Source organism: Oncorhynchus tshawytscha, linkage group LG24, assembly GCF_018296145.1.
Source record: "Oncorhynchus tshawytscha isolate Ot180627B linkage group LG24, Otsh_v2.0, whole genome shotgun sequence".
NCBI lineage: Eukaryota > Metazoa > Chordata > Actinopteri > Salmoniformes > Salmonidae > Oncorhynchus > Oncorhynchus tshawytscha.
Window position 1 is genome coordinate 1,100,831 of NC_056452.1, and position 23,872 is coordinate 1,124,702.

At 40.2% G+C, this 23,872-nt stretch overlaps 1 long non-coding RNA gene across 1 annotated transcript; it reads left to right on the forward strand.

The window, feature by feature from the left end:
- The first annotated feature begins 17,167 nt into the window (after nucleotides 1–17,167).
- Nucleotides 17,168–21,422, forward strand: LOC112223331. The gene is made up of 4 exons (XR_002949285.2): nucleotides 17,168–17,208; nucleotides 18,709–18,835; nucleotides 19,370–19,532; nucleotides 19,820–21,422. It is a non-coding gene; the product is annotated as an uncharacterized LOC112223331 (long non-coding RNA).
- The last annotated feature ends 2,450 nt before the right edge of the window (nucleotides 21,423–23,872 follow it).

The following is a 23,872-nucleotide window of genomic DNA, read 5'->3' on the forward strand; positions in this document are numbered from 1 at the left end:
ACTTGTAACACCCTCTATGCTAACCTGTTGTGGTGAGGCTAATCCAAATCCATCCGGGTGCTCATTGACTCTGGGGCCGTCGAGAGTTGTATGGATGGAGCTGGTTATCTCCACTCAACCCCTTTCCATCCCAATGGATATCAGTGCGCCCATCCAGCGCTCTATCGGCAGAGTCACCCACAATATGGTTCCTATCCACCTGCTTGTGTCATGCAACCACAGTGAGTCTATGCAGTTTCTGCTCCTGGAGTTTAGGTACCCATGGTTTTGGGGTTTTCATGGCTCCAGAGGCACAATCCCCTAATCGACTGGGCTACGGATTCCATCATGGGTTGGAGTCAATTTTGCCATCCACATTGTCTGAAGTCGGCAAAGCCTGCCCCTGGATTTCTCCCTACTGGCTTGGGTAAAGCCTTGGATCTCTCCTCTGTTCCCACAGAGAACCAGGATTTACGGGAGGTTTTCAACTCTGCCCGTGCCACATCTCTTCCTCTTCATCGGCCCTACGACTGTGCTATCAACCTTCTCCCGGGCACCGCACCGCCTTGGAGGCGACTTTATTCCCTGTCGGGTCCGGAGAACACAGCGATGTGTCTCAGCCTCCAATATTTATGCTGCAGTAGTTTATGTGTCGGGGGGCTAGGGTCAGTTTGTTATATCTGGAGTACTTCTCCTGTCCTATTCGGTGTCTTGTGTGAATCTAAGTGTGCGTTCTCTAATTCTCTCCTTCTCTCCTTCTCTCTTTCTTTCTCTCTCTCGGAGGACCTGAGCCCTAGGACCATGCCCCAGGACTACCTGACATGATGACTCCTTGCTGTCCACAGTCCACCTGGCCGTGCTGCTGCTCCAGTTCTGCCTTATTATTATTCGACCATGCTGGTCATTTATGAACATTTGAACATCTTGGCCATGTTCTGTTATAATCTCCACCCGGCACAGCCAGAAGAGGACTGGCCACCCCACATAGCCTGGTTCCTCTCTAGGTTTCTTCCTAGGTTTTGGCCTTTCTAGGGAGTTTTTCCTAGCCACCGTGCTTCTACACCTGCATTGCTTGCTGTTTGGGGTTTTAGGCTGGGTTTCTGTACAGCACTTTGAGATATTAACTGATGTAGTACGAAAGGCTATATAAATACATTTGATTTGATAGAGGACTGAGGATCTTACAAATATTGAAAGTGTGTAAATGTATACATTTTTCGCATCATGTTTTTTTTCCATATTTTTTTCTCCATTTTGGGGGGGGGGGTGTGTTAGAATACCATTTTGGTATTTTGTATATAGTTATTTGTTTCAAAATGTATACCTTCACCAATTTGGCCACTTGGGTACATTTGGGCTACTTGTGTGGGACACCTAGGTGACTTCATGATAAATATCATGTAGCACACTCATTTTGGAAGTTATCGTTCTGAAACTTTGCACAAGTACTGGTGCCCTCTTATGTTTTTTGAAATTGTCCCCATCATCCTATCTGAATGTTTGTTATATCTTGTTCATTTTAAAGATGATGATACAAAAATAAAAAACATGTTTTTTTTCATTTTATTATCTAAACCAGATCTATTTTGATATATTCTCCTACATTCAATTCACATTTACACAAACTTCAGAATGTTTTCTTTCAAATAAGAATATGCATATCCTTGGTTCTGTGCCTGAGCTACAGGCTGTTAGATTTGGGTATGTCTTCAGGCGGAAATTTAAAAAAGTAGGGGGTAGCTGTAAGAGGTTATTAATTAACATCCCGGCCATCCTATAATCTAAGCTTGATGCCCTCAGTCTCACACAAATTATCAATGAACCTATCAGGCACAACCCCAAATCTATAAACACGGGCACCCTCATAGATATCATCCTAACCAACTTGCCCTCCAAATACACCTCTACTGTTTTCAACCAAGATCTCAGCAATCACTGCCTCATTGCCTGCATCCGTAATGGGTCCCCGGTCAAACGACCACCCCTCATCACTGTGAAATGCTCCTTTAAACACTTCAGTGAGCAGGCATTTCTAATCGACATGTCCTGGGTATCCTGGAAGAATATTGACCTCATCCCGTCAGTAGAGGATGCCTGGTCATTCTTTAAAAGTGCCTTCCTCACCATCTTAAATAAGCTTGCTCTTTTCAGAAAATGTTGAACCAGGAACAGATATAGCCCTCTCTCCAGACCTGACTGCCCTTGACCAGCACAAAAACATCCTGTGGTGTTTTTTGTGCGTAAATGCACCCCCCCCCACCCCACACACACATTATGTTTGACAGTCTATGTCCTCTTCAGTTTTGCAGTTTTACACAATGTATGCTTTTCTCACACTTTTATGAGCGAGAGTCACTCTGTCTCTGTAGAAACACAATCTCAAAATCAATCATTCATTCAGCATTTACATGGGTGGGTACATAAGCTGTAGATTCATGGCAAAGACATTATGTGGTGGAACAAAAAGTTAAAATAAATTATACAAAGAGAGAATATAATTCATGTACCAATACTTTCATACTGTTTTTTTATCATTGTGCTTTTTAATTTTCTTTTTCCTGCCTTTGTGTACAATGCTAGATGTGAATTTGTGAACATAATTTTATTGGTTCTCTGCCTTCTGGAAAGTATTAATGTGAGCCGCTGCTTGCCAAGAGGGTTATAGGCATAAACATGTATGGCTCTTTATCAAAACAAATTAGGCCATCCGGAGCCAAACATTAACGGTATGTTGTTTGTGAAATAAAAATAATTGTCTCAGATACGGGGCAGGCTGCAGAGGGTGTGCAATTAGTGTCCTGCACAGTCTCAGGGGGTAGGCAAGGCAGAGTATTGCGATTTACCCAATTAGTAGAGTACAGTACAGTATTACCGATTATCTTACCAACAACAAACTACCTCCATCCACCACAAGCCTCATATCACTAAAATCCATGCCTTGCTTGCATTACTATGTACACTACTGTTCAAAAGTTTGGGGTCACTTAGACATTTTCTTGTTTTTGAAAGAATAGTACATTTTTTGGTCCATTAAAATAACATCAAATTGATCAGAAATACAGTGTAGACACAGTAAATGTTGAAAATTACTATTGTAGCTGGAAACAACAGATTGTTTTAATGGAATATCTACATAAGCATTCAGAGGCCCATTATCAGAAACCATCACTCCTGTGTTCCAATGGGCACATTGTGTTAGCTAATCCAAGTTTATAATTTGAAAAGGCTAATTGATCATTAGAAAACCCTTTTGCAAGTATGTTAACACAGCTGAAAACTGTTGTGTTGATTAACCTCTCTAGTTGCAAAGAAAAAGCCATATCTCAGGCTGGCCAATAAAAATTTAAAGATTAAGATTGGCAAAAGAACACAGGAGTGATGGCCTCTGTACGCCTATGTAGATATTCCATAAAAAAATCAGCCGTTTCCAGCTACAATAGTAATTTACAACATTAAGGTCTACACTGTATTTCTGCTAAATTTTATGTTATTTTAACGGACCAAAAAATGTGCTTTTCTTTCAAAACCAAGGACATTTCAAACTGACCCCAATCTTTTGAACGGTATTGTACGTTAAAACTTCTTATGGCTAGGGGCAGTATTGAGTAGCTTGGATGAATAAGGTGCCCAGAGTAAACTGCCTGCTACTCAGTCCCAGAAGCTAAGATATGCATAGTATTAGTAGATTTGGATAGAAAACACTCTGCCATTTCTAAAACTGTTTGAATGATGTCTGTGAGTATAACATAACTCATATGGCAGGCAGAAATCTGAGAAAAAATCCAACCAGGAAGTGGAAATCTGAGGTTTGTCAGTTTTCAACTCATTCCTTATTGAAGATACAATGGGATATTGGTCATGTTGCACTTCCTAAGGCTTCCACTAGATGCCAACAGTCTTTAGAACCTTGTTCGATGCTTCTACTGTGAAGTGGGGGCTCATAAGGGCTGTTTGAGCCAGGTGTCACACACGGTTGCATCTAAAGTTCCATGTATAATACTTGTATTATCATCAACATTTATGATGAGTATTTCTGTAAATTGATGTGGCTCTCCGCAAAATCACCGGATGTTTTTGGAACTACTGAACATAACGCACCAATGTATACTGAGATTTTTGATATAAATATGAACTTTATCGAACAAAACATACATGTATTGTGTAACATGAAGTCCTATGAGTGTCATCTGATGAAGATCATCAAAGGTCAGTGATTAATTCTATCTTTATTTCTGATTTTTGTGACTCTTCTCTTTGACTGGAAAAATGGCTGTGTTTTTCTGTGACTTGGCTCTGACCTAACATAATCATTTGTTGTGCTTTCGCCGTAAAGCCTCTATAAAATCGGATACTGTGGTGGGATTAACAAGAAGTGTATCTTTAAAATTGTGTGAAATACTTGTATGTTTGAGGAATTTTAACTATGAGATTTCTGTTGTATTGAATTTGACGCCCTGCACTTTCACTAGCTGTGGTCACATCAATCCCGTTAGCGGGATCTCAGCCCAAAGAGGTTTTAAGTGATCTGACGTGCCACATTTTAAAATAATTATTTATTTCACCTTTATTTAACCAGGTAGGCTAGTTGAGAACAACCTGGCCAAGATAAAGCAAAGAAATTCGACACATACAATAACACAGTTTCATATGGAATAAACAAACACACAATCAATAATACAGTCGAAAAATCTATAAACGTCATGTGCAAATGTGGTAGGATAAGAGAGGTAAGGCAATAAATAGGCCATGGGGGCGAAGGAATTACAATATAGCAATTAAACACTGGAATGTGTGCAGAAGATGAAATACTGGGGTGAAATTGAGCAAGATAAATAAATAAATACAGTATGGGGATGAGGTAGATTGGATGGGCTATTTACAATTGAGCTATGTACAGGTGCAGTGATCTGTGAGCTGCTCTGACATCTGGTGCTTAAAATCTCTTATGGCTGCGATCCCCATAAAGGGATCAACATCAGGGGAAATTTCAGAGTGACAACTAAAAATACAACGTCGTAACATTAAACATTCTTGAAAATGCAAGTGTCTTACATCCTTCAAAAGATTCGGATCTTGGTAATCAAACTACGTTTTCCGATTGAAAATAGCTATTACAGAGAACAAATACCATGCTTTTGTTTGAGAAGAGCAATCAACAACAAAAACATTTTCCGCCATGACAGTTTTTACATATTCACATCTGAAGGTAAAATTATGACTGACATTCTGATATCTTGCTCCTTTTTCTCTTCCTGAGGGTCCCAGTGATCAAATGAAGTGCCAAAACGGCACTTTGATAAAATCCATTTTTATACCCTAAATCGAAACATTTTGTTACCCGTTTGCGCCGTGAATTCCATCTCTATCATTTTTTTATGGAGCATTCAACATAATTACACATGGTAAACAATTGTTTATCTAGTCATGGTTGGTTTCAGTGCATTCCTCTGGATGTTTGCAACACAGCCAAACATCATTGTTTTTTTTGCGGGGAGTATTGACCGAAGTGAACTGATTTGAAGACAAAGAGCAATGACTACCTTGCGCACCAATAATTTTAGCGAAGCTTCGGTGATTGACTGTATTTCTGCCCAATGACCACTGATCTTCTTGAAATCTAGCTGGGTAGATAGCCAATGAGCTGAGGTAAACGCCAGTATGTAATGGTTTTCGGTTGGACCACCATTCCTGGTTTGTAAATGCACACGTAAGGAACTCCATTCTCGCCTTGACTATCAGAGGAGTTGCTGTGACGCTTGTTACGCGCAGCAGTATTTCGGAAAGTTGTATTTTCAACGATTTCATTGAATACATCATGGCAAATAAATCAGGAAAAACGGAGTCAAAGTCTAAAGTGAAAGTGAAAAAGTGAAAGTGAGACAGATTTTTTGTTTGAGGAATCTTTGAGTGTTATGATTCAAACAGGAAATGAGGAGCTGTTTCTGCAAGGACAGGACGTACTTCTGGACTGGCAAGTGCTAATGCCGTTTTATGAAATATATATAGATATATATATCTATATATATATTCCATGTCAGATATATATATATTTTCCATGTCAGATATATATATTTTCCAATTTTGTATTCAAATGGAATGGAGTAGAACAGCAAACACACACATGGCCACTGCGCCTGCTACTCCTCTCCGTTTCCATATGAAATAGGCATTGGGTGCTGTTCAGGGGAGGGCAGGCCCACAACAATGGCCAGAGTTGAATGGAACAGCACTTCACCTTAGTGACTGTTCCCTCTGCTCTATACAATACATATATGTTTATTTTATGTGATGATAAAAGGCTCAAACAATACAAATATTTTTTTAATGTTTTCTTTCACAGTGATAGCGACTCCGACTGGGAGCACCCAGTGCCAAGCTGCCCGCTCTACCTCTGCACCCTCTACTCTTGCCTCCAGTGGTGTTCATATGCCACAGTTCATTACTGCAGGCATGACTGTGCCTCAGGGCCTAAAGGGCACAGCATGGAGGCGTGTTATGTGTTATGTGTCGCATGAACTGCACCACTTGTTCAGTTTGCCTCTGCTTTACATCAGAAAGAGACTGCTATGGGACATGGCACAGGCAGAAAAATATTGTGTAGAGGACTTCCAAAGGGTGTACTGTTTTTTAAATAATTTATTTTCTAATATTTTTTTTTACATGTTTTTTTTTGTGTGTGTTAGAATTGCTTTTTGATATGTTGTATATAGTTATTTCCACTGTTGTATATAGTTATAGGTCATTTCACCAATTTGGCCACTTGGGTACATTTGGGCAACTTGTGTGGGACACCTGGGTGACTTCATGTTAAATGTCATGTAGCTCACCCATTCCTGAAGTTATCAGTCTGAAACTTTGCACACCTACAGTTGCCCTCTTGTGTTATCCATCAAAATGATCTCCAGCATCCTATCCGACTGTGTGGCTATTCTAGTACGTGTGAAATATGCTGCTACAACAACAAAAAACAGAAAATATATGTTATTTCTTTCTCTTTTCTTCCACCAGATCTACTGTGTTATATTCTCCTACATTCAATTAACATTTCCACAAACTTCAGAATGTTTCCATTCAAATGATACCAAGAATATGCATATCCTTGCCTCTGTGGCTGAGCTACAGGCAGTTAGATTAGGGTATGTCTTCAGGCAGAAATTGAGAACAAGGGATGCAGCCATAAGAGCTAGTGAGGGGGGTAAGAGTCCAGCTTCAGAGATTTTTGCAGTTCGTTCCAGTCATTGGCAGCAGAGAACTGGAAGGAGAGGCAGCCAAAGAAGGAATTGGCTTTGGGGGTGACCAGTGAGATATACCTGCTGAAGCACGTGCTATGGGTGGGTGCTGCTATGGTGACCAGTGAGCTGAGATAAGGCGGGCTTTACCTAGCAGAGACTTGTAGATGACCTGGATCCAGTGGGTTTGGCGATGAATTTGAAGCGAGGGCCAGCCAACGAGAGCATACAGGTCGCAGTGGTGGGTAGTATATGGGGCTTTGGTGACAAAACCCATGGCACTGTGATAGACTGCATCCAATTTGTTGAGTAGAGTGTTGGAGGCTATTTTGTAATTGACATCGCTGAAGTTGAGGATCGGTAGGATGGTCAGTTTTACGAGGGTATGTTTGGCAGCATGATTGAAGGATGCTTTGTTGCGAAATAGGAAACCGATTCTAGATTTAATTTTGGATTGGAGATGTTTAATATGAGACTTGACCGAGAGTTTACAGTCTAACCAGACACCTAGGTATTTGTAATTGTCCACATATTCTAAGTCAGAACCGTCCAGAGTAGTGATGCTGGACGGGCGGGCATGTGCGGGCAGTGAACGGTTGAAGGGCATGCATTTAGTTTTACTTGTTTTCAAGAGCAGTTGGAGGCCACAGAAGGAGAGTTGTAATGGCATTGAAGCTCATCTGGTGGTTAGTTTACACAGTGTCCAATGAACGGACAGATGTTTTCAGAATGGTGTCGTCTACATAGAGGTGGATCAAAGAATCATCAGCAGCGAGAGCGACATAATTTATGTATACATCATACATTTACAATTTATGTTTTTAAATGTATACATTTAAAACATTCATTAAAGCAAAATGACTGCCCCGCCACTTATTTTGTATACAATTCTGGGATGGGTTAGATGGGTTAGATTCCCATATCCCAGACTGTAGCTTTAATGTATTCCCCTATAGATACACTCCAACCAACCACAGAAAGACAAATTGTTTCCTCAGGTATATAAAAGCATAAGGAAGCACAAAGAGTACAGCCATTCCGGTGTGTGTTTGCTCAGGTTGAGGCAAGGCCAGCCCTGAATTGGAGAGGACTGTAGGTTCATGTCATGAGAAGTACATACACCTGGGTAGAGGAGAATGATTCATGATTCATGAGTCCTTGCACACCTGCTCTCTGTTTGGTCAATAGTGCCATGTTTCTCCTGTAAACCACAGGCACAATGCTATCGCTACCCTGGCAAAAAGTCCCAGTCCTTATCTCTTATTGGCTCTGATTGCACCCATTTGGGTCAATTAGGAGTTCTCTCCATCTCGGAGTGTGCGGTTCCTGCTCGGCAGAAGCAGGCCACTGAATGGCTGCTCCGGTTCCTGTGATGTTCAGGCAGGGAGGCCATCAGGTGAGTTAAGAGTTCAGCAAATATCACGAGGCATGTTGTGCTGTGGGCTCACTCCCACACATGGCTGGTTGGATGGTGTGTGTGTGTGTGTGTGTTGGGGAGGGGGGGTTGGTATTGTTGGACATGGCATAATGTGACCTAAAAAACTGCAGTGTTGATAGATACTGTATTACAATACATAACTGTGATATGATGATAGTGAATATGTAAATTCTCACTATGTCACGCCTGCTCCTGCTCTCTGTCGCTCTAGTTTGCCAGCCATTCATTACACACACCTGTTACCATCATTAAGCACAGCAGCACTTATTGGATGCACCTGGACTCCTTCCCGTTGTTGATTGCCCCATCTATAATTGTCTGCTCCCCGGTTGTTCCCTGTGTCTGCATTGGTGCCGCTATTTTTCCCATCCAGACATAATTCCTGTCCTGTTCATGTCCGTTGTTCATGAAATGTTCTCCCTGTACCTGCTTCCTGTCTCCAGCATTGATCCTCACACTATGACTGCAGTACCACTTACAAAACAGTTATTTTCATACAGTATATTGTTATAATTTTGTATGAGACCTGCGCACTGCCTACATCACCAATACCCATCCTGTGTAAGCACATTTTTCAGAGGAGAGGCAGCCTGGCCCTGTTTGCCACAGTGGGCCCTGCCATGTATCAGCTCTAGCCCCGCTTACTATTGTGGGTGAGAGAAGGCCCTGTGTGTGCGCACACACCTGCACGCACACACACGTACACACACCTCCAATGTGTTTTCCTTGGACGGGTTCACTGCGCATCAGGGCTTCACCATCGTGATGAAGCACAGTCCAGCCATTACCGTGGCCGCTGGCAACACTGACAAACCAAGACACGGCCCTGTCCTGTGTTACCTAAACACATATCATACACACACACACATACATTCCATATGAAACCACTTATTTTCAATTTCTCAAAAAGTTGCATTGATCTATTAATTGCTAGAATTTCGCTCAATGCCAGTTTGAGAGCATTCTACCCTACTCAACTTTGTATGACCTTTTCTTTATCCCATACCCACCTGAGAGGGAGCGAGAAAAATAAATAAAAGTGAGACATTTTTAGTTTTAAAAAGTCACATGAATGGTGCAGACTCTTTTGCTGGAAAAAGTACTTTTCACTATTTAAACAGGTGTGCCGTGCACTGTCTAAAGTTGACCTAACGAAGATCCTATGCAGTGGGATCAAAATGTTGTCTGTTTTGTGCATGTTGAATGAATCAGTAGGGAGCTTTACGGACTTCATTCATCCAAGACAATATTCGATCTCATAAGGGATTTTAACAAAGGAGTTGAGAAATAACAGTCTTCCCTTGATGTAACATGTGAGCAAGAGAGGAGAGGGTGTGTCCGAGGGCTGGAGATTACTGTAGGTGCCATATAAATCAGAGAGGTGTTAATGAAGAGGAAGCGAATTCATCTCACGTGTGCGTGTGTGTGTTTGTGTGTGTGTGTGTCATACTCCACCTCATCTCCCCCAGCACTGTGGAGTGTCATTCCCTGACAGGCCCGGGAACAAGGAGCGTTCCAGAAGAATCCTGGAAAACCAGGACACTAACCAGTGGCACTAGCCAGAGGGATGACTGGCCACAGAGGCCTCGGTAATAAAATCTATTTTGTGAGAGACCTGGTCAAGATTGAAGTTCTTCTCTTTCCTGCAGCAGTAGTTGTGTGGTATGATGTGGATGTGTGTTAGCGTCTTGAGTTGTGTCTACACTTGACACTTCTGCTATCAGAATACGAAGATCGCATTGAAAAGATTAGTCTAGATGCACAAAAGTCGCTTTGTGTTCAGATCTGGCTGACCACTACATGAGGTTTTCAGGGATGCATTGTGTCTGGACTCAATCAGGCCCCGAAAGTACATACAGTGGGCGACATCATCAGCACTCTCCAGAAAACGTATGTTTTTTCATTATAGCGTGTGAGGAACGTGTTTGCTGGCCTAATATTTAGAAAAAGGTTTTTGTTTGGCTAGAGTTATGCAAACACGTTTGCTAGCAGGGTAGTATCGTCTTGAGTTGTGTTACGTGTTTGATCTTACTATTCGTATCTCAGACCCATTTGCTTGGCTAACTAACATTGAACCAAGTTAGCTTGGTTACTTGACTGAGTTGGGATTATGGTTAATTGTTTAGCTAGCTACCTAGCTACATATCTTAACAAAAGACTCCACGATGCAAGTATCCATTTCAAGAGAATACCACTGCGACAACTGTTGATAGACATTGGTTAGCTACCTGCAGAGTCATGTAGGGCAGTAATGTCATGAGTTGTGATTATGGTTCATTGTTTAGCTATCTATCTAGGTACATGTCTTAAAAAAGACTCCACTATGCAAGTAACCATTCCGGGTGCGTTCGTAAATTCAGTCTGGCCATCTACTCTGATTTCAGAGCACCCTGGTCTGAGTGTGCCCGAGCACAGAATATTTGATCAATTTACGATCACTCAGCACCAGTTGAATATGGATGGTGTCAGTAAACGTCTGCAAAAAAACTGTCAATAAATTGTTGCCAGCAGCACAGTTTCACCAGCTCTGCTAGGGCGAGTAAAATGGTCAGAGTGGGGTGTTCTCTCATTATCCTGTTTTTGGAGACTAGTTTTTGTTCGGAATTTCAGATGACTGACGTGCCCAAAGTAAACAGGCCCAGAAGCTAGGATATGCATATAGCCTTGGATAGAAAACATGCTGAAGTTTCTAAAACTGTTAAAATAATGTCTGTGTATAACAGAACTGATATAGACCTTTTTTTGAGGTCACATGCCATTTCTGTGCTAGCCTATGGGATATACAAATAGATAGGACTCAGATTGCAGTTCCTATGGCTTCCACTAGATGTCAACAGTCTTTAGAAAAGGTTTCAGACTTGTTTTTTGAAAAATGAGCAAGTAGTTGGAAGAACTACAAGGAGTCTCTCATTAGAAAAGTAGTCTTGTTGGCGCGTGAATGAGGTGCACACTCTTCGTTATTTATCTTCCCTATTGAACATACTGTTCTCCGTCACAAATTTAATCATTTATTTAGATATTAGAGTACCTAAGGACTAATTAGAAACATCGTTTGACTTGTTTGGACTAACTTTACCAGTAACTGTTTGGATTTGTTTGTATGCATGTTAAACGCATGGATTACTGAGATCATTGGCGCCAACTAAACTGACTTTTTTGGATATAAAGAAGGAATTATCGAACAAAACGACTATTCATTGTATAGCTGGGACCCTTGGGATTGCAAACAGAGGAAGATCTTCAAAGGTAAGTGATTTATTTAATCGCTGTTTGTGATTTTGTGACGCCTGTGCTGGTTGAAAAAGTATTTTGGTGTGGGGCGCTGTCCTCAGATAATCGCATGGTATGATTTCGCCATAAAGCCTTTTTGAAATCTGACAATGTGGTTGGATTAACAAGAAATTAATATTTTAAATGATATATGACACGTGTATTGTCATGAATGTTTAATTTTATGATTTTTGTATTTTGAATTTCGCATTCTGCAATTTCACAGGATGTTGTCGTAGGTGTCTCGCTAGCGGTTCACGCGTCAAAAGAGGTTGTGTCTGGAAGTAGCTAGCCAGTTAGCTTGGGTGCTTGTCTGCCGTTTTGAGGTCAGAATGTTCGGATCGATCCTACTCATCGGCAAAAGCATCCAGTGTGCACTCTGAATACATGGAGAGCGAAACGGCAGTCAAGCACCCAAGCACCCAAGCTAACTGGCTAGCTTGCTAGCTACTTCCAGACACAAAATGAGAGAACAATCTGACAGCACAGTTGGAGTCACCAATGCTCTGGATCAGTGGCAGATTTAGGTATAGGTGACATGGGCAGCTGCCCAGGACGGCATCTTAGTGGGGCAGCCCTGGGCACCCGCAGAAAAAAAAATTGGAATGGTAACATTTGCGCAATCGGTTTTCTATCGCTCATTTTGCACGTCACGTCAAAGATATCATGTCACTGTGTGGGACGGTGGGTCGATTAACCCTGTCAGAGTGGGCACCCTGATTCTAGTTTGTGACCTAGGCAGACTACTGCCTGGGAAGGTCTCCCACTCAGAAGTTCGAGATAGTGATGGGGGCGGGGGTAGGTTGACCTCAGGTTTCCCCACTGGAAGCCTGAGGTAGGGGGAGCAGGGGAATCTATCAAATAGCTTACCTCTAATTTTATAAATGCAATTTGTAAAATCAATCACACTACGAAATGCTACCAAATAAACCACAATTCATTCATAATACTGTGAATATATAGCTTCACAGACATTGTTGCATTTTCTTCTGTTTTTTGCCAAATTGTTTGGTTTTATATTATTCTTCACTCTTGGTTGACAGTGTTGGGGGATGTATTGATGCTTGAGTGCCAAATCAACACATACTTATTTTTGAAATGTATGAGTCTTATTTTTTATATATACTTATATAGTTTTAAATGTTATGATTATTTTTGTGTTGTTACAAATGTCTGAATAAAAAATTACAGTTAGTGCAGAATGTTGCTTTTTTATTGGGGGGTGGGGCAGCGGTGGGCTGAAAGGGGGGTTCGCCCAGGGAGCCATTCAAGCTAGAACTGCCACTACTCTGGATAACATAACAGCCTAACCAGCTCTGCTATGGCGAGTAATGTTCAGTGAGCTGTTCTCTCAATTGTATCTGGAAGCTGCTAGCAAGTTAGCTTGGATACTTGACCGCTATATATTTTATATTTGTATTATTATGAACAAAACAAATGCAAAAAACAGAAATATACAAACAAGAGTACAGTGGTTGCTCAACTAAAAGTTTTACGATTATGCTGCGGGATTTGGAGGTAATTTGTGGTTTAGTACTACGTCTACGTCACATTGCTCCAGACCATTTCAAGGGGGAGTTAGAGCACTGATTATGCTTTTGGGTCCCAAGGCACTACTGTGTCTTTAACTGACAATGAATGGGCAACATAAACCAAATAGAAACTGATAATTGTGCATGACAAAATTGAATTTCAATTAACTGAATGATGAGGATGAAGGTGATTGAATTTAGAACCGTGTAACAATTCTGCCGACATTACTCGCTCATCTTACCCCGTAAATCTGTCATCATCATCCATAACTTCATAATATGAAAACCGGTCATTTTTTGTCAAACCACTCACCCCCATCAGAATTTGAACCTGATTCTTATACCCAGAAGGGTACATGTTATCCAATACACCACAGGAGTACATTTTGGTTTGTCCCAATATATTATAGTCTGTTAACATCAAATCTTAATTTTCACTTTTGTTTTGATGGTAAATCAATAAAATAGCCTTATTGAAGATACACAGAATTGCAGAAACGTGAGATGGCGAGTATGCCTACAGTTGTCCAATTGTTTGAAATCAGTGGACCTAATAAGAATTTACAATATGCACACATCAAAATAAAATTGTTCAGGCAATGTAGCATTCTGACAAGACTGACATGAATTGGTCAAATGTAATTAAAGCATTCAGCTAAGGGCTTTTGTGTTCAGATTTAATTAAGTCATAGTCCCCCAGAGCATTCCACAGGTGGCTAATAAGGGTGCATTCTTGCATGCTGAGGGCCATGAAAACGGTGTGTGACCAGGTAATCAGCAAAGTCCTGGATTGCACCATAACCTCTGAAGTTGTCTGGGCCAACAGATTCCTGAAATACACATGGGTGTTGAAGGATGGCTGGGTGGTGGAGGATGTCTTTTTGTTGGACTTAATCCGGATAGCATCCCGGCCCTCAAGGAAGAGCTCCATGTATTCCTTGAAAGCCATCTTATTCATAGCATGGTTTTTGAAATTACTCCAAACTTGCTGAGAGGCAGATTCTTTGTGCATTGATGCCACCAAATACCCAGCCCAGCACATTTTTAACCACCCACTTGAAGGACTGCTCCTTATAAAGGCCCAACTGCATCTCATGCTGACCCAGCAAATGTGCCTAGCTTACTGGGTTGCCACCTCTGAGCAGTACAGCCCAGCCCTGCTCTTTTAGTAGTTTTTGTCCTGTAAATCCTGGAATCCTTATTGTCTGTTAAGACAAGGCTTCGATATGTCAGTTTTCTGAACCTGGGCTCCATGTCTGCTGTGAAAATAAAGGGGAAAGTGTGTATTTAAATAAGCATAAATTATACACATTTTTACCACAGACTGAATTAATAGATGGAACAATAACATTAAATATATCAACTCTAGCTACTTATGTTATCTTTAGCTTCTTGCTAAAGGACATTTCTACCACAAACAGACACACCAGCATAAGAAAGAGCATAGGATATCGCTCGTGCCTTTCGGTTCATAATTAACGACGACCCTAGCCTATTTGATATCAAGACAGTATTTTCCCCATAGCTATGTCTATTCCAATTAGCTAAATTACGTAAAATATAAAAGGAGAGGTTTGATGATGTTTGTGTGACAAAACACAACTATTAGCTATAAAATCACACTTTGTTTATATAGCTAGCTACGGTAAAATGCAAATAATAACTCCAGTTTAGTATGGAAATAGTGGGGTTATCAGACTATTTTAATGCTCAGAGTCATCGGACGTTACTTTGATAACCTGTGTCAGTGTCAAAACACCAGTTTACTAACACGTTAGATAGCGTTACTACACTGTAAATCTTGTTAACTGTGCTAACATATTACCGTAGCCTAATACACTGATCTTACCTGCTAGATAACCTGATTGATGATTAATGAAAACAGCAGACAACAATAAATTGTAGCTAACGTTACTTCAGAAAAGAAAAATAACTTGCAAAAATTACATGAGGAAATGTATTTTTCCATGGTCCTCTTCTAGTGTTTAAAGGTCCCGCCATAGCTATATCCTCATTGATTAATTCTTGGTAACTTCTTGGTTGCACTGGCATCTCGGTTTGATTGGTGAGTGCAATACTTGGTTACTTCTTGGTTGCAGAATTAAACATGCCTATTTATATAATGAATACGAGTTTGGGGGGCTAAAATGATTAAATATTAAAGCTTTAAACCTCACTAAAAGCTTCACTCATACATTCATTATACTTAAACACAAAATGGTTCTCCAGTAGATTTAGAAAAGCTCATCCTTTGTTGAAAAATGGCTTTTTTTGCCTTCATATACTGTACCTCTACTGGTATACCATCAAGCCTTGGTGTATTTCCAGACTGAAAAGATTTTATTACCTCAAAGTTCCTCTTCTGTAAGTTGGCCTTCACACTGGTCTTTCAGTAAATGTGTTCATTTTACATTATTATTATTGTGAGGAAAGAAATCCTGACAGTTAACAACATTCAGTGGAAATGGAGGAGACTGAAAAGAAAACATGCTTAAAATATTTTGCTTCCTCTTTCAAAATATAATTTGGCTGTATCATGGATAACTACATAATTTGTAACGAGTTTCTGTACATTATTTTTGGTAGAATTTCTGTTCTGAAGATTCAAGAAAAATGTAGAGCATTTTTCCCCATTTTCCATTCAATTCGCTTTATTTTTGATCGTTCTTGAATAAGTACCTCCAGTTCTTTTTGTTTTTCCTCCAACCTATTTTGTGCCTCTATAGTACAGTTTCCATTACCATCTACCTGCGCTGTTACTGTCTCTATTTCCTTTATTAGTCTAATCTCTTTTGACCGAATGTAACGCTTGTCGTCTGTGGAAGGAGAGGAGGACCAATGTAAGTAAGTGTTCATATTTTAAATATTTGAAAGAACACTGAAAACAAAACAATAAACAACCAACGAACAGTCCTGTAAGGTGCAAACCAACACTAAACAGAAAATAACCTCCCACAAAACACAATGGAAAACAGGCTACCTAAATATGGTTCTCAATCAGGGACAACGATTGACAGCTGCCTCTGATTGAGAACCATACCAGGCCAAACACAGAAATAGAAAATCATAGACAAACTAACATAGACAACCCACCCAACTCACGCTCTGACCGTACTAAAACAGAAGACAAAATAAAGGAACTAAGGTCAGAACGTGACACCTAAACTGCTTTTGCTTTAATGATGAGTGTTGGATTGAATGGCCTCTAAAAGTACATTTGAAAGTATCCCATACAATAAGGGGATCTGTACAAAAAAAGTAAATTATGAATTATTTTGTCTTAGTTAAGACCATATTGTCATCCAATAGGCTTTGATTAAATGTTCAATATCCCCGTGGCAATTCTGTAAGAGTTACAGTGCCTTGCAAAAGTATTCATCCCCCTTGGCGTTTTTCTTATTTTGTTGCATTTACAACCTGTAATTTAAATACATTTTTATTTTAATTTCATGTAATGGAGACAAAATAGTCCAAATTGCTGAAGTGAAATGAAAAAATAACGGAAAAGTGGTGCGTGCATATGTATTCAACCCTTTTGCTATGAAGCCCCTAAATAAGATCTGGTGCAACCAATTATCTTCAGAAGTCACATAATTAGTTAGATTGCACACAGGTGGACTTTATTTAAGTGTCACATGATCTGTCACATGAGCTCAGTATATATACACCTGTTCTGAAAGGCCCCAGACTCTGCAACACCACTAAGCAAGGGGCAACACAAGGAAGTGACACCACGAAGACCAAGGAGCTCACCAAACAGGTCAGGCACAAAGTTGCGGAGAAGTACAGATCAGGGTTGGGGTATAAAAAATATCAGAAACTTTGAACATCCCACGGAGAACCGTTAACGCCGTCATTAAAAATGGAAAGAATATGGCACGACAACAAACCTGGCAAACCAGTGTAAATTAAATTATACAACCCCCCAAAATCTATTTTAAATCCAGGTTGTAAGGCAACAATATAGGCAACATATTGTTGTAAGGGAACAAATAATGCCAAGGGGGTGTATAGTTTCGCAAGCCACTGTATATGGAGGCCAATTAGATGGTGGTCCGATCGCATTTGGTCTCCTATTAATAGTTTTTTAAAATTATTTTAGTTTTACTTTTGATGCCAGCAAAAACGAGACTAGGAATTCATCAAGACGGCTAGCTTGATTAATCCTCCTCTATGTATATCTCACTAGGTCAGGGTTTTTCAACCTCCATATATCCACTTGTTGTAATGTATCCATGATCTTTGTAATCTCATTAAGTGCTTGAGGATGATAGTTTGTAGAATGATTTTGTTTCCGATCCATTGAGGTACATAAAACCGTATTATAATCTCCCACCATAATAGATTATTTTGTTGCTAGGGAGCTCAATAGATTCATATATACATGTATACTACCATTCAAAAGGGGATGCTGCCATCAGAGACGGGGTCAATCAACCCTTCATAAGTTTCGCTGTGAATACTTTGCAAACAGGCTTCCACATGATTTTAGGCTATAGTTCTGTTGAAAAAAAGGAGAACTCCACACACTGCTCTTGCTGGTATTGCTGCTTTTTATTTTTTATTTAAGCTTACGTGTCTGCCTCTGGGACAGGCTCTGATGAAGGCCAATAAGCTTTAATAAAAAAAGTGATACTAGCAAGAGCAGTGTGCAGGTTTTTATTTTATTTCCAGATCTCTTTGTTACCTGCACCTGGAACAAGAATAATCAGATGTGTGAGCCTTTTTGAATTTTGAGGCTACATGGCGACACTGAGCTTAACAATAATTGATCATTTGAAAAAACAATGTGTTCCTGAGTGCAGGTACATCAGCATTTCTGCAGATACATGACCAACACATTTGTACACTCATCATGGGTGGGTCTCCATGTTCCGCCACGCACTGTACTTCTATTTTATCCAGGTAATTCAGATGTCATCATACTCTTCAAAGGACAAAAGACCACCTGATTCCCTGCACATTGCAGCTCCTGCTAGACAGTGATCTCTATCTGATTGCTGGCTGGATGGGCACTCACTCCTTCATGGTGGTCCTGCTCTGGCAGGAATCAGTCCCGCATTCATATATTTGCTGTTGGGGGGCACCATTAAGACTACAACCATTGCGTTGGAGGATTGTCCTGATGTTGAGCAACGGAAAACAATTGAGTTTCTATGTATTACAATAAAAGATGTAGTTATATCATCATTCTGGAATTATTATCTCTACAAATTCAAGTTAATGTAAGTAATTCTTGGCATATGTTTATTTGCTGAAGCTGGAGGGTGATACAGCTGTCTGAAGACCAAAAGGCTGCAATCAGGTGTTTGGCTGACATTTGGGACCTCCCTGGTCTCACAGCTAAGAACAGAAAATGGCTGTAAAACCGTCTACTACAGCATGCGGTAATCAACCTTTTCCAGAGATCATTATCTGAACGATAGTGACTGTTTCCCTAGCTTATTTTTTTAAATCTAGTTATGTGTACTGTACCTTATTCCTGCTTTTATTTAAGTTTTGTGAAGATAGATTGTGTTTGAAATGTCTAATCGTGTCACAGCCTACTCGGAGTGGTGGGTTGGAATCAGGCGCAGAGAGCAGGGTTCAGTAAATCGTGATTTATTCTCCGGCCAAAAAACGGTCACGCCAACATACAGGGCGCATAAAACAGACCGGAGAATACAAACATGAAAACCACAACCAACAGAGTAACAAAAAACAATCCCGCATAAAACAATGGTGGGTCAAACTACTACATATAGGGAAGCTAATTACACCAAAATACACACAGGTGAAACTAATAAGACAAAACCAACAGACAAACGAAAAAGGGATCGGTAGCGGCTAGTAGGACGGTGACGACGACCACCGAGCACCGCCCGAACAGGCAGGGGAGCCAACTTCGGTGGAAGTCGTGACATCGTGTGTTTGTTTTGCAGGTCTTGGGAAGAACCATTCGACAAATAAAACAGTTGCGATGGGGCATCAAAGTGTGGTTCCGGCTGACCGAAAGAAAATATGTGGTTCCACTAATGTTCCCCTGTGAGGCAAACATTGTGTGCAGCCCTGCGCTAACAACCTAATGCCACATGTTATCAAAAGGTCAATGTTCCTTTTGATATTTCAAAACGGTTATTCATGAAGCATACTTGTTTAGTATAAAGCATTAACTGCCTCTACGTGCTTCTGCATTTCATACATTCAGTACATCTCAAATGTTGAACACAGCTCTTCATTCTCCAATGAATTAAACTGGAACTGTGGAGTATGTTTGAAAAAACTTATTTTAATTCAACAAGTCTAATGCAGTTACCCTGTTTTAATAATTTCTGTATTTATGTTTGTCTCTGGACTTATCCTATGTTTATCTATTCATTTGTTTAAACTAGATTATCTTTGATGACAGTATCTGGCCTGGGTTGACAGAAAATAAGGATGAAGAGGATGATGAAGCGTACCCTATCCAAATGAGGTGTCGCATTGTGGGATACCTCTGGCTATTTGTTGAGACTGGTATTGTCACATCTGCCTATTATTGTCCTTTTTCTATCCCAAGTATTGTGCACCTGGGCTCCAAAAGGCTAGTTCGATAGTTATTGTGCTTGCGGAAAGTAAAATAACTTGTCATTCAATTTCTTATTTTACTTTGATTTCCACAATGTGGAAAAGTAACAAGCTGTTTGAACTTTCAAAAATGTCTACACATGTGACTATCTCACAACATACATCCTTCTCCCTGTGGATCTCCAGCTTATTAGCTTTCAGTTGATCTCGGATTTCTCTCACTCACAATAGAGAGAGACATGGTCCTCTTGCATAAGTATAATTTAGTTCTAAGGATGAACAAGGGTTTAGTTATTTATTAGAGGGAATATGTCTAAAACATGTTATGGGGACTAGGGTATAATTATTTCAATGAACAATTTAGAGCCTGTTAGTGTTCAATGAAAAACTGTCAAACAAGACTGCTTTGAGCAAGCCTACTATTTTTGTTTCATGTCCTCAGTAGGGGCCTTTCAGTAATTCACCTTTACTGCTCAGCATTATTGCAATACCCATACAGTACAGAAGTCATTTTAATATTTTCTTCTCTTTTCGCATCAACGATACTCATGTAACTCTTTAAGTTCTGGAAGGGATGGGAGATCCTCACAGGAGATTTGGAGATTGTGTGTGTGAAGATCTCCCGAGGTCGTCTCCTTGTTTCCAACCAATCCGTCTGCCAGGGCACTACACTGAATTTGGGGAGTCCTGCGTCGCACTTGCATAGCCACTAGTGACACAGGCTTTGGGCTAGTCTACTGTTGCCACACTCAAGCACTTCTACTTGCCTCTATCCTGACTATGTAGTTTGGTTTTGTGTTCATAGATAGCGAGAGAGAGATCATTGGGAGATCTTTCCAACAATCTATATTCAAGTTCAACTTTGATATAATCATGAACATCATGGTTTAGAATTTTTTTCGTGGGCAAACAAATAATCCTGGAATGTGTTTTAGAGGGGCAGTCAACAGTTTAAACAGTGTTCTCCCCGTTTTGGTAAAAAGATGAGGGAGGGCTCGGGAGTTATATAACCCCTTGCCAGTACGTAGACCAAGCTATGCATGCAAGGACTGGCCATCAATGATATCCAAATTTAACAATGTTTTGAAGCTATATAGTGTTTCTTTACATTTACTTTGTTTATAAGAATTTGAGTAACACAACCTTTTTGGATTCAGATGGGGGTAAGATAGTAGTTGAATTAATGAAGCATTTATTGTTAGTCTTTAAGAATCCATTGGTACATAATTAATGTTCTCAAAAATGTATGCAGCAACTGCAGACTGGCCATTTAAGTCAGTAAAATTGCATAATGTACCCTTATCACTTATGGCATTCTGTGCCATCAGCTTTTTGCTCCTGTGAATTATATTATTTTTGTTTAAATGGGTAAATAATTGAACCGTGCACCAGGGGTACTTGTGACTGATTGCTGAAATAAAGAGCCTGTTGGAGTATTTCATTTATTAATATGATTGCAGTGGGTGTTGGACATATAGATCACGTCCGTGTGACTCTGAAGGGGATAGGGGGTCAACCACTGACAGAAGCGCTGTCATTTCTAGCTCAGAGTGGGCATTCAAACTTGGGGACTATAAGTCCTCTTTCCGAGGCCTCATAGGTCATCACTTCACTCTCCCAGTCAATGTTTGGGTCTAGAAGGTCCTAGAAAGGAAAACATCTTAGATATACTGTAGATGTCTTTGGCAGCAATAGTATATTTTTTGTAGGCACTAACTCTGCCACGGTTGTTGGACAAAGCCTGTAGGAAAATTTGGCTTTTTGGATAATGACCTAAAATAAGGTCTATGGTAAACAGACTTAGGAGATCTTATATGTTTTGTTCTATGAGAATCTTCATCAGCTAACATCAATTTGTGAATTTTGAAGCATTTATGTAATAATAACAATCATTTTAAAAGCACAAAAAACAAGGCTTCATAATGGTCATGTTAGCTGACTGATATCTCATAGAACAAAACATATTAAGAGCTAGGCCTGTGTTAACTTCAGACCTTATTTTTGGTGTTAGCCCAAAACTCTATTCTTTCCACATTCATTAAGTACAATGACTGAACGAACCAGGTAACTCATTTCCACTTTTTAGGTCAAAAGTAGTGTGCCGACAGACATGGAAGCTCTGTTCCTAGCGCGTAAGCAACTATGCAGTAGTTTGTGTTATTTCCTGTACTGTACCCCACTCTTTAATGTGCTCTCTCCCCCTTTTATTCTCTCCCTCCATTTGTCCTCTTAGCGCACGGATCCCGTTAACGGGATCAAAATCGACAACATCCGGTGAAGCTGAAGCATGTCAAATTCAATTTACAAAATTGTAATATTAAACGTTCATGAACAGACAAGTGTCCAACATCATTTAAAAGCTTAACTTCTTGTTAATCCATCCACGTTGTCAGATTTCAAAAAGGCTTTACGGTGAAAGCATAACATGCGATTATCTGAGGACAGCGCCCCCGTATACAAAAGCATTAAAATCATTTTCCAAACCAGCAGAGGCGTCACAAAAGTCAGAAATAGCCATAAAATTATTACTTACCTTTGAAGATCTTCCTCTGTTTGCAATCTGAAGGGTCCCAGCTACACAACAAATGGTCGTTTTGATTGATAAAGTCCTTCTTTATATCCCAAAAAAGTCAGTTTTGTTGGCGCGTTTGATTCAGTTATCCAATAGTTCAACATGCATCCAAAGGAATCCCAAAAGTTACCAATAAACTTCATCCAAAGAAGTCAATGTTTCTAATCAATCCTCAGATACCTTTTAACATGTTAATAAACTATAAAATTTAAGATAGAATGTAGTATGTTCAATACCGGAGATAAATAACGAGGTGCAGGCCCTCATTCACGTGTGCCACAGAATACAGTCAAAATGAGAGCCACCTTGAAAAACTACAACTACTAATTCATTTTTCCAAAAACAAGCCTGAAACACTTTCTAAAGACTGACATCTAGTGGAAGCCATAGGAACTGGAATCTGTGAGTTATTTATTTGTATTTCCCATGGACAAGCGTTGAGATGGACAGTGACCCCAAAAACAAAACATTCTGGGTGGATTTTCTTCTGGTTTTTGCCTGTAATATCAGTTCTATTATACTCACAGACATTATCTTAACAGTTTTAGAAACGTCAGAGTGTTTTTTTATCCAATGCTACCAATCATATGCATATCCTAGCTTCTGGGCCCAAGTAACAGGCAGTTTACTTTGGGCATGTCATTTATCCAAACTTCCGAACACTGCCCCCTAGCCCTAAGAGGATCTTATAAGTTCTGTGGTTTTTGCAGAGACCCCAGTATTTTCTGTTGTGGTAAGCACTACTATTACATCCTCTCAATACTGCATTTCACAGAACAATTATTACAATTATTATTTTTCACAAAATGGAGATGTACAGGAGGGTTTTAAATGGATGGTGTTTGATTTGGCTGATATGGTTTTACTTTGCTTTCTGTCTCTCCTTGTTTTTTGAACATGTGTGTTTAATAATAGGAAACACTGACAGGGTCCCCTAGTGGCTATGAATGTGTCAGTGGATGAGTGGATAACTACAGCAATAGGTTTATAATCAAGTGGCAATGGCCTCCAGTCTGTCGTTGGGTGAGGAACAGAGGGTCAGGGTTCTGGGCCATTATTCATAAAGCGTCTCAGAGTAGGAATGCTAATCTAAGATCAGGTTCACCGTGTTCATACATCATAGTCCAAAAGTCAAACCTAGATCAGCACTCCATCTCTGAGATCCTTTGCCAATACGGGGCCTGGTGCCCCATGTATTCTTCAGTCTAGCCGTCTCCTGAAAAGTTGAGCCTGTGTTGAAGTTTTGCTCCCGAGTGGCGCAGCGGTATAAGGCACTGCATCGCACTGCTAGAGGCGTCACCACAGA